The following is a 12,452-nucleotide window of genomic DNA, read 5'->3' as shown; positions in this document are numbered from 1 at the left end:
GGAACAATTATGTTCAACGCAAGCACTTCAAATGATTTAAATTTATGCTCCGTTCTCTGAGTTACAGTAAGAAAGTCTCTAAAGATTGTTGCGACACCGCCACCTCGACCAACCGGACGTGGCTCATGCATATAACAGTAGCTTGGTGGTGTACACTCATTTAGACCGTAATAATCATTTGGTTTAAGCCAGGTTTCGGTAAGGCAAAGTATATCAAAATTGTTGTCTGTGATCATTTCATTTACAATAACTGCTTTTGAATTTAGTGATCTAATATTAAGTAGGCCGAACTTTATGAGTTTGTTTTGGTCGTTTATTACATTGTCCTCAGGTTTAATCACGATTAGATTTTTTCTCTGAGATTTGGCTATTTTGTTATTTTGTAGTATTATTCGGGGGACAGACACAGTCTCTATGCATTTGGAAGCAGTAACATTTCTAACAGATGAGTGGGAGGAACACAGACTATGGTTGAAGTTTTGACTTACCGCTGGGAGACGTAGTCAAGCGGTGCGTAGCGTCTTTGAGATGTTGTCAGACAGAAGAACCGCTCCGATGCTGCTGGGGTGCAGGCCGTCAGGGCGGAAGAGCCTAGGTCGCTCCCAGAACAGATCAAAATTATCAACAAAGAGCAGCTTCTGTTCAATACACCATGACATCAACCATTTATTTAGAGCAAATAGTCTACTGAACTTTTCATTCCCTCGTCGGTAGGTAGGAAGCGGCCCTGATACGATGATCCTCGCCGTGGGCGATGCGTTGCGTACCGTCTCGATCAGACTCCTGAAGTCCCTCTTCAGGATCTCCGACTGCCTCATCCTGACGTCATTCACCCCCGCGTGCAGCACGACAGCTCCGACGTTAGCATCGTCCTTCAGGATCGCAGGTACCTGCGCAGAGACATCAAGAACACGGGCGCCAGGAAAACAATGAGTGCGCACCTTACCTTTAGTGGAGGAAGCGCGTACGTTCCGGACGATTGAGTCTCCGATGACCACAGCGTTGCATTCCGTCTCGCAGAGGGCGGCAAAGCGGTTCCTGGTCGGGATCTCGAAGACCGGTGGCGGCGGTTGGGTCATCGCTCCAGTCCTGGCTCGCGCCTTTCGCCGTGGGTGTGCCGGTGCAGGAGTGAAGTTCATTTGGGCTGACCGTGTTCTCGAAGCCTGGGCTCTGTGCAGAGAAACACGCGGAGTAGAAGTGGAAGGAGTATTAAAATCGCGATGAAAACTTACCGCGGATTTGCGAGCGTCGGCTCTGGATGTTTCCAGCGCCGTTTTTCGTTCTCGCAGCCGTGACTGCTTCTCTAGTAGATCCTGGATCTGCTTCTCCACAGCCTCCAGTTCCGACTGAAGTGCGATCGTTTCCTCATCTGCACACAGAGGTACAGACACATCTGAAACATTAGCCATCAGTGATTTAATAATGAGAACAGTGTGTTAAGCAGTAAGCAGGCAGGCTGGGAATGCTAACAGCCTGAGGCTAATAGCGAGTGATCCGATAAAAATAAATTATCTGTGCGTTTAAGTACGATTTTTGGTATGGGATATATTTAAGGATATGTTTTACCCTCGGAGAATAACAATTTAAAACACAAGTCTTAAGATATAACAAGAATAAACGATGTATTAAGAATAAGTTTGAAAGAGCTCCGACTCAAACCACGCGCTCTCAGCAAACAGGAAGTGACGAGTTGACGAGTGACGAGTCTCTCACGTAGCAAGAATAGCATATGGCAACACTATTTCATGTTTAGACTGCTCAACAGAAAGCAACACACACCCGTGCCAGAAAGAGCCAAGACGTGACCGGGATCAGGACATTACCCCCCCAAAAGTGTCCCCAGACGCTCAGGGAGGGGGCTCACCTCGTCTCCGGTGGAAGTCCACGATCAACGACCGGTCCAACACGTCCCGGGACGGTACCCAACATCTCTCCTCTGTGCCATAGCCCTCCCAGCCCACCAAGTACTGATAACCCCTGTCGTGCCGGCGAACATCCACCAGCTTCCTGACGGTGTACGCCGGGGAACCGTCCACAAGGCGTGGGGGAGGGGGGGGTGAGTCGACTGCTAGCAGGGTTGAGATGGGACTTGACGGCAGGTTTGACCCTGGAAACATGAAACACAGGGTGAACTCGACCAAGACTAGGAGGGAGTTTGAGCTGGACAGCCACCCGATTAACCATCTTGGTGATGCGGAATGGGCCAATGAACCTAGGTGCCTGCTTGCGAGAAGGCACCCTGAGAGGAAGGTCATTGGTGTATAGCCATAACCGCTGACCACACACATAGACAGGGGGGAAGTCCGGTGGTGGTCGGCCGTTGCCTTGGTCCTCTGCGACGACATCGCTGGACTTAGTTGCCTTGGTCCCCCTCGTCCAGGTGCGACGACATCGCTGGACGAATGCCAGGGCAGAGGGAACCGCAACATCGAGTTCCTGCGAGGGAAACAAAGAAGGTTGATAACACATAGAACACTCAAAGGGAGACATACCTGACGAGGAGACAGTGAGGGAGTTGTGGGCGTACTCGACCCAAGGGAGGTGTTGGCTCCAGGAGCTGGAATTATGCGACGTCAGACAGCGGAGTCTCTGTTCGAGATCCTGGTTGGCTCGCTCAGATTGCCAATTGGTCTGCAGGTGAAAACCTGAGGACAGACTCATAGAGGCCCATATCTGTCTACAGAACTCTTTCCAAAACCGGGAGGTGAACTGAGGACCCCTATCAGACACGATGTCGACCAGAAGGCCATGGCGACGGAAGAAGTGGTCCACCAACAGTTGAGACAAAGCACAGGTGCAGAGACAAAACGGGATTTGAGATTATCAAAGGCTACCTGAGCTTGGGAGTTCCATTTGAACGAAACCTTGGTGGATGTCAATGCTGTGAGCGGCGCGGCCACTTGGCCGAACCCCCGGATAAATCGCCGGTAAAAGTTGGCGAATCCCAGGAACCACTGTAGGGACTTGCGCGAGTCGGGAGTGGGCCACTCGGCGACGGCCTTGATTTTAACAGGGTCTTGTTCAATGCCCTTGGGTAAGATTATGTGGTCAAAGTTGATTAGAGGATCGGACACAAGACAGGACGACGCGAGGGATTAAATAGAGAAACCTAAAGGAGCTACAGGTGAAAGGGATGAGAGTAATGATAAACTAATGGCCAAGACAACCTACAGGTGAACAGAGTGACGAGGTGACGAGAAACCGTTAAGGGGGAAAACCTGATGGGGAGACACGAGGGCGGGGCAAATGACGTAGACACCGAGCACATGGCGAACTGTCAAAACAATGGGCACATGTGCTCGACAGAAAATAACACACAGCCGTGCCAGAAAGAGCCAAGACGTGACCGGATTCACAACATATCCAAAGATCTCATCACTTCCTGTTTAATGCATATATTTCACAACATGCTTTCATTTGGTTTTTGAAAACTGGATCAATAGTTTCATTTTTAATGTTTTGATATGTTTTGACAGACCACGCTTTCAGGACAATACAAGTCGTGAATGGGGCTTGTCTCTGAACGTGCACTTCCCAGCCAACATTTTTTGTGGGGCCAATGGAGGCCCCATATGGGCTTGAGGCATGGGCCCCAAGTGGGTTTGTCCACAGGTTCCATGTCGGCCCTATGTGAATTAGCCCATATGAATCCTACGTAGAATCTGAGTGGGACCCATGTGGGTGCATATTGATCCCACCTTATAAAGCCCATGTGGATTAAACCAAGGCCCTGTATGTTTAATGGAGGAGCCCTGCATAGTGTATACTTGAGTAGTTCTAGATTATGTTTTTTGAGGTTTCCTACCTCGACAGTACAATTTTTGTTATTGCTAAATTGTTATTGACCTTTTCCATTCTTATGCTCTACCAAATACAATGCAATTTTTACTGATTAAATGATAACTGCAGCATTTGGATGTTGCTTTCTTAGATGTTAGTCTTCAAAATGAATAATATACTACTTTATATTTGCCTGTACATCATAAACATAATAGGTGCATTCTGAAAATGAAAAACACATGGATGTTCAATATCAAATTTATTATAATTTTCTGATCCTTAACACAGAATATTTAACTCAACCTTAAAACAGTCTTAAATGTTGAATTCATTAAAAATTGTTTCATAGATTTCAGATTAGAAAGGGTACTTTAAACTCAACTGAACAAAAAATATTTTGAACGCATAAACTCCTGACAGTCTGATGTTTTGTGCCAGACTGCGTTAAGGGCTCATTTTCCACCCCTGTCTCGTGCTCCAGTGGTTTCAGTCCACACCTGTAACAGAAGAACACAAATACAGTTATTTGATATGTCCAGCATCACATAGTTTACAGCACAAATGAGTACTCTACATGCTATCAATTTAATGTCAAACAATTAAAAAATGCATCACCTCACAATAACAGAATTATTAGTTGACAAGTTCAGTATATACAGTACTATATACTCTTATGAACAATCTGTTATGTGTAGTCTGCATAATGAAGGCAAAGATGCTGCATCTATGTGCAGATCATTAACCCCCCTGGGGTCCGAGTGGGTTTTAAATCCTGGAGAAATTTTGTCATGTCCTGAGATTTGTGCTTTTTAGTAATGCACCCATATTTTAATACATTGTTATAAGTGGTGGGACATTATCACGTCATGCTGTCGATCACTCTCTATAACGTTACGCTGAGAACCCTCAAAGGCTTTTCATTTATAATTAGCACTACACGAACCAGAAATATCACGCAAACAAAGCAAATACAACAAATCCGTGTTATATGATGTACATTGTCAGTAAAAAACAAGGTTCTTGAAGAACACATTAACGTATTTAAAATGTAATGGGAACTAGCATTCTAGCACTACACAGGCTGCAGACAACGATAGCGCGGGCTGCATAAATCTGGTCTCAGAACAGATTACAATTTATGTCCTAACATTACATCGTTTCTGACATCAGCCTTTTGAGCTTTAGACGTCTGAGGAATTAAAAAGAATGGCATTAAATGGTTAAATATCGTAAATTAGTGTCACTCGTCATAGGCTGTGGTAAAGTCAATTCAATTTTACCTCAGGTGGAAAAATGGCAGGTACACGCAGGCTTACAAAATGCAAAGGAAAATGACGGTCAAAACAGGGTTCCCGGTGCTTGATAACACGGATAACAAAAACACGCTTAAGAAAATATGAATTTTACCTTCTTATTTTTGATTATTTCCAGTCCCGACTCGATAAACTTGCTGCTCGGTGGAGTTGCCAGCGCGCCACTGCTCTGCCAAAGATATCCTTCCGCCGATAAAGAAACTCCTCTGTAGTTTGATTTATTTATTTGATTTAAATCATAGCTGTCATTTAAACATTAAACATTTTCAACAAAAGAATATTTAATTATGTGATATACCAAAAATCTACCAAAACTCAGGAGAACTACTTTGTCAAGCGGAACAAAGTGTTCTCGGTCAGGGGTGTGCTCGACTCCATGCATCACCTGCGCAAAGCAATCGGGTTATGACATCAAGATACCGCGACATCGTTTCTAGGCAAGTGCTTCCTGATTGATCTCGCGGTAGTGTGATGTGGGCCGGTCGGTCTGCGCAGCTAAGTACGAAGTCGAAAGTATCTATCTCATTGAGCAAGAACGTCGCTTGTGAGACTCATGTAAACTGACCTGGATTTCTGCATTTATCTATCGTGGTTGATTTTCATACAGTTAGGACAGTGAAAGGAAGAAAATACTGATACAGGCCTATTGAATGAATTAACAAAAATATTCCATAAACTCCATTTGCATTAAATACGTAACAAAATCAGCCTAAATATCTGAGATATTTGTATGTTTAAAAGGATTATCAACCAAATATAAGAACTTTAAAAAGTTCAAATGCATAATGTATTTTAATCATGAAATTATATGCCCACTTGGAGCCCATGAAGGTCTCATATGGGCAAAGCTATGTGGGACCCATGTTGGTATCCCACACGGAGCCCATATGTTTTGCCCATCTTAAACCTATGCCCATGTGGAGCCCATATCGCCCAGATAAAACTCATATGGGGCCCACATACAAATGTTCAAATGTACGCATTTAAAGGAGTTTAAAGGCATAATATGTATTTTAAGCATAAAATCTGTGTGCCCACATCCAGCCCATAAAGGTCCCATAAGGGCAAACCTATATGGGACCCACATTTGTAATCCCACATGGGGCCCATATATTTTGCCCTTTTTTATCCCATGCCCATGTGGAGCCCATGTCGCCCAGATATAATCCACATGGGGCCCACATACCAATGTTGGCTGGGTTGCTACAGCTGCCACATTTAAAAGAAATTTAAAAAGCCTGACATTATGAAAAGCCTACTGCAGAGACATTTCTTGATTTATGACAACATATCCCCAATGTATGTGAATGTAGCCTACCAATATGTATACATGAATGTTTATAACTTAATCCTGGGTTAACATAAGAGAAGCCGAGCTGTGTTTGCAGTGGTATTTATTCCATATGGGGTATATATGATGATAATCCAACGATATTATAGAGCACATTCGGTTTTAAAGGAAATTAAGCTAAATCATGTTAGAGTTGGGTTTTGCCATTTTTTATGAATGACGCGCATCTCAATACACACGAGCAAACAATCGCAGAGTTTTGCACAGGCACTCTGATCTCACTCGTTGTATTTCTCAATTTGCACAAAACACAGAGCGATTACAAACATTAAAGCTCTGCATGCAACCCATTATTAAATGAAAACGCTCCTTATATATTGAAAATGATTCAAACCGAATAGCATTGATTGAATGAATAGAGCCAATTTAAAATGTAAACCCTTGTTAAATTAAATTATGTATTTATGACTAGTATTAAATAAAATTATTAGTGCCTGTGGATTTAAGTTCTTGTAACTTTGATATTGTAGACAGCGTTTGTCGTTTACGCCTAAACATCTTAACGCTTGCCCGTCTGCTGAGTGAGGCAATGAGTTTGACTCGTAATCTCGCGCTGAGTGAAGATCTGTGAATAGACTGCCACTCAGCGGTAAACAAGAGTCAACACATATTAAAGAAGTACCGCCGCGTAGACGGCGGAAGGCTCATTCTGGTTGAGTACCTACCCAGCAAGCAATAGCCGTCATTTCAACGTCTCGGTTAAGTATAGACCATATACTGTATAGACCGGCTATGAGTAACCCTTCTAGACCAAATAACCATGAATTCGGTTACATGTCGTTTTCGCCAAAAAAACGTGTAAGATGTATGATATTCCATCATGTAAACACAACCGACAGTGTGTAAGGCGTTTGGTTTAATTTATTTGACATGTTTTGTGCGTAGCCACGATTTAGCTCCAATTTAGACCGGCTATTTGTAGCCCACGAAAAGTCAAGACTGGTTCATTTTCGTTCTTTGTCCAGTTAGCGCAGAGATTGTTGATGTATCTTATCATGTTCTATGTTTTAAAAATATCAGCAAGATGTAGTGTCATTTCATTACATGGTCGATCACGATTTAGCCCTAAATCGGATGGGCTTTGTCTGCTTTTAGTCCACCCGCGAAATCGAGGCGATGTATGGTCTAATTGTAACGTCTTGGCTACAGCCTTGATTTATTTAGACTAGTACTTGTGTACCAATGTGTTCACATGTATGTCGCCCACGCAGATCATTTTTGATGTCATTCACAACATTTACTATATACATTCTTTTTATGTTTATTTAAAAAAATGTGATTACAATCTCCACCGCTAGATGGCTGAGACATGGTCGATCCTCGGGTAACGCGACACCGCTGCCAGATCTCGCGATAACGTTTCCGCCATGTTTTTGCACTGCACTAGAGAGAGGGAGAGCGAAGCACAGCACTGTGAATTCACTGCAAACTTTAAAGATACCAACAGTCTGCAAAAACGAAGAACATTTTGATTTGATCTAGTATGTATTTTTCTTTTCTATTTAACATGTGTTCATTATTTATCTACATTATTTGTTATTATGTGAACCGTAACATTTAAGCGGATATCAGTATACGCCACGTTGTAGTTAGCTTTAAATGCTAACTTAACTTGTGTGCTCGTGTACTGTAACACGCCTGTTTCTTTGTGCCCTTAAACGGTGCCCTTTGTATATTTTTCTGAATTCAACAATGTAAACATTCGGATTCGCTTAATAGGACTATAGGTGTTATAATCCCACTATTTCAGAACGGCACAGCATGCGGAACATTTTACAAGTTAAATTATGAAATACACAGTGCTCTGGAAATACACAAAGTACACAATACATGACAAGGTTTAGATCAGTGGTTCTTAACCTTGTTGGAGGTACTGAACCCCACCAGTTTCATATGCGCATTCACCGAACCCTTCTTAATTGGAAAAATAAAATATGATTTTTTTCAAATTCAAAACATAGGTATATATTTTACTGGTGCACAAAATGAACCGTGCATCAACATCACTGTGTTCAAAGAACAAAACCATTAAAACATGATTTTCACACAAAAACAAAAACATAATAATGAATATTTACTGCAAATCAGTGTGACTTCTGCTGTTGCCTTTCAGAGACCAGTTCAGAAATGCGCGGCTTCACCTTGGCAAGTGCCACTCTCATGTCATTTTCGCAACAAAGTCTGTTCCTTTTCTTCGTTTTTATGTCCAGCATCCTCGAAAAGGATTGCTCGCAAAGATATGTTGTAACAAACGGTATGAAAATCTCCAGAGCTTTCTTAGCAATAACAGGGTACGTTACCATTTGCTGACACCAAAACGTTGAGAGCGTTGTTGTTCTGAAGAGTTGCTGTTGAACCTGGCTCTGCTGAATTTCAATGATTTCATCGAGGTATTCATCATTGACATCTGTTGTCTCAACACTAAACGTGAACGGCTGTCTCACCCATGCTGGATATGACTCTCTTGTAGGGAAGTATCCGTCGAGAGACTTTGCAAGCTCATCTAAGTGCGTGGCAATTGCTTGCTTCAGTTCCGCGGGCACAGAAATGTCTCCGATTCCAGATACATCTTCGATCTTACTTACACAGTCATCTAGCAGGGGAAAGTTTGCGAAGTTATCGTTCTGTTCGTCGTTTCCATAACGGTAGCTTTTTTTGAAAAGCCTTCAGGTTTTCTTCCGCTTCGATGATGTTGACTCCACCGCCCTGCATCTGTTGATTGAGATGATTGAGAGCTGCGAAGATATCAGCCATGTACGCTAAAATGAGAATGAACTCAGAATTTTTGAAGCAATCTGCATGACAATGTTGGTGCTCTTGCAAAAACAGGGCTAATTCCACACGCACGGCAAAAACACGATTCAGCACCTGTCCCCGGGATAACCACCGAACGTTAGAATGGTACAGAAGTACCTCGAATTCAGAGCCCATTTCTTTACACAGCTCACTGAAGATGCGGTGCCTCAGAGCACTATTTCGCACATAGTTCACGCATTCCACTACAATTTTTAATACTTCTGCCAGTTTTGGAGGCAAGGTTTTTGTTGCCAACGCATGCCTGTGCAGAATACAATGCGTAACAATGATGTGTGGTGCATCGGCTTTCACTAGCGCACCAAAACCAGACTTTCTTCCCAGCATGACTGGAGCTCCGTCCGAACAAACTGCAGAAACCATATCCCACGAAAGATTGTTGTCTTTGAAGAAGTCATCTACAAGTTTCTTCACATCGGCTGCCTTAGTTGTTGTTGTAAGAGGCTTACAAAATAAAAAATCTTCCTTTATCACGTCGTCTTTCACATAGCGCACGAATACAGCAAGCTGGCTTAGATTGGAAACGTCTGTGGTCTCGTCGAGTTGAAGGCTGAATTTTGCCGGGCTTGAAATCAGATCTGCAACTACTTGAGCCAAGATGTCTTTGCTCATGTCCTCTATTCTGTCGCTGATGGTGTCATTTGAAAGAGGAATTTGGGATAACTTAACTTCAGCCGCTTTTCCCAGCATGATATTCGCCATCTTCAACACAGCTGGTTTTATGAGTGTTTCACCAATGGTGTGTGGTTTGCCCTGCTTTGCGATCAGGTAAGCAACTTTGTACGATGCTTTGAGGATCGGTTTGTTGATGGGTACAAAGCCGAGAACAGGCAGAGTAGCCTTTTCATCGAATCTGGCTCTCTGCACCTTGAATTCAGCGAGCGTTGTGTTCTTGTATTTTCCATCTCCATGCAGCTTAAGGAAGTGTTCTCTCAGTTTTGACGGTGCTAGACTAGAATTGCTCAACTTGGCATTGCAAATCATGCAGTTAGGACGCTGACTCCCATCACGTTCCGTTATACATGTGAATCCATATTGTACATATTCGTCCGACCACTTTCTTTTTTTGCTCGACATAGTTAGTATGAAGGGATTAAAATATTAAGAAAGAAATCACACGACGTACCATCACGACAGTCACAAGTCGACTACTGGGCGCACCAAATTCCCTGCAGCACAGATAGGCCAAGCGATGTTGCGTGATCACCTGCAGCCAATGATGGCCAAGCAGGGCGTGTCATCACGAATCATATGAGTCGGGTGTGTGTCTTGACCTCCGCCGAACCCCTGAGACTGACTCACCGTACCCCTGGGGTTCGATCGAACCCAGGTTAAGAACCACTGGTTTAGATGCTAACATTGCAGAAGATTATAAATGTACTTTGGGCTTACACCATTCAGTTCTTGATCAAATTAAATCTAAATTTGAATAACACGAATGTACAGACTTCAGAATTGTAGTGATGTTATCCATTGGATTTGCATTATTATGGTAATTTTTTTTATTTTGTTTGTTCTGTTAAACACAAAATTAGATATTTTAAGAACTTAGGAAACAAACCAGAAGTGATGTACCAGAAGGGAAAATTGCTAACATTCTTTCTAATATCTTTCTTTCTCATTTAATGATGACAGAATTTCATTTTTTGGAAATAATCACTTTAAAACAGCTTTCTCAGTTGTTTTGTTGTTACAATGCACCATGTTATAGTAATTATGTATATAATAATCTTTTTATTAGTGCTGTCAATCGATTAAAAAAATTAATCAGATTAATCACACATTTTTTCTGTGATTAATCACGATTAATCGCACACAACAATTTTTTTTTAAATATACTTTTACATTTTAATAATTTCACATTTAATCTTCAAATTGATGTAGAAACAACATATTTATTTAACAGCATCATTTTATGAAAGCTAACATTTTGATATTAGTATTGTAACTAATGTCTCTATTAAATTGATTATTTTAACATTAATTATAGCCATTCAACAGTATAACTGAGAGCTCATGTAGGAAATTGAAGGACACTTTACAGTCTTTAATGCTAAATTATAAATTAAATGCAGAAGAATTCTCATTAAAGCTATAAAATCACATTGATTTCTTCTTTGATTATGCATATCATGTATATACTAACCTTGAGAATATCTGTTGCGTGGAGTCCTGGTAGTGCCATGTGGCTGGCGATGAGACCTGCCGGCTGTAATGGCATTTGAAAATATTACTAGTGGATTGTTTCATATCACCAAATAAAAAAACCATGGCAGGCATTTGCCATCTTCAAATTTACCTTGTGGCGGTGTGCTGGTGTGGCACCGAGTCCCAGAAGCTGTAATAAAGTATCAATGTATTATTTACTTGGAATGTTCCAATAAGAATTAAAACCTTGACAAGAAATGTCAATACTAACCTTGAGAATATCTGTCGCTTTGGAGTCTTGGTAGTGCCATGTGGCTGGCGCTGAGACCTGCCGGCTGTAATGGCATTTGAAAATATTACTAGTGGATTGTTTCATATTAAGAAATAAAAAACCATGGCAGGCATTTGCCATCTTCAAATTTACCTTGTGGCGGTGTGCTGGTGTGGCACCGAGTCCCAGAAGCTATTTGATTCACTGTCACATATCTCAAAATGAATAAAAATTAGGGCTGTCAACTTAACGCGTTAACGCATGCGATTAATTTTTTCAAATTAACGCGTGAGAAAATATTTATCGCAATTAACGCAGCATCCGTTTGTTTTGACATCCTTTGTCTAGCGTTACATTATGTAATCACGCTCTTATTCGTGTACAGGCTTTTAAACCACTTAAGCGCGATTTAAACAGTTGCTTTGAGGCGTTCAATGAAGATAGACAGCTTCTAAACTGTGGGACGCGGCAAAACGCAACGCGAGGTCCAGTCTGGTTGTACAGTAACGGCTGCGTCGGTGAATCTCTGTCAGACAGCGCATCCGTGTTAAGTTCTCTTTCGTGCTTGAATGGATAAAACCACACAAGATTATGTCAGAAAGCCCGTTTTGTCTAGCATTTTCTTAAGCACAGACTTCAAAGTGTAAAATAAAATCTTAAATGAATGCAAAGAGTTGTGAAAATGGGAGTGCGGTGACGGTCAGATCTGCGTACTAAGACAGCTCTTAAAGGGGCCCGTTCTTAAACGTGCTGCTGTGACTCCTGTCACTAATGT

The sequence above is a fragment of the Triplophysa rosa genome, linkage group LG18 (genome assembly GCF_024868665.1).
Source record: "Triplophysa rosa linkage group LG18, Trosa_1v2, whole genome shotgun sequence".
Taxonomy (NCBI): domain Eukaryota; kingdom Metazoa; phylum Chordata; class Actinopteri; order Cypriniformes; family Nemacheilidae; genus Triplophysa; species Triplophysa rosa.
This window is presented reverse-complemented; position numbering follows the sequence as displayed.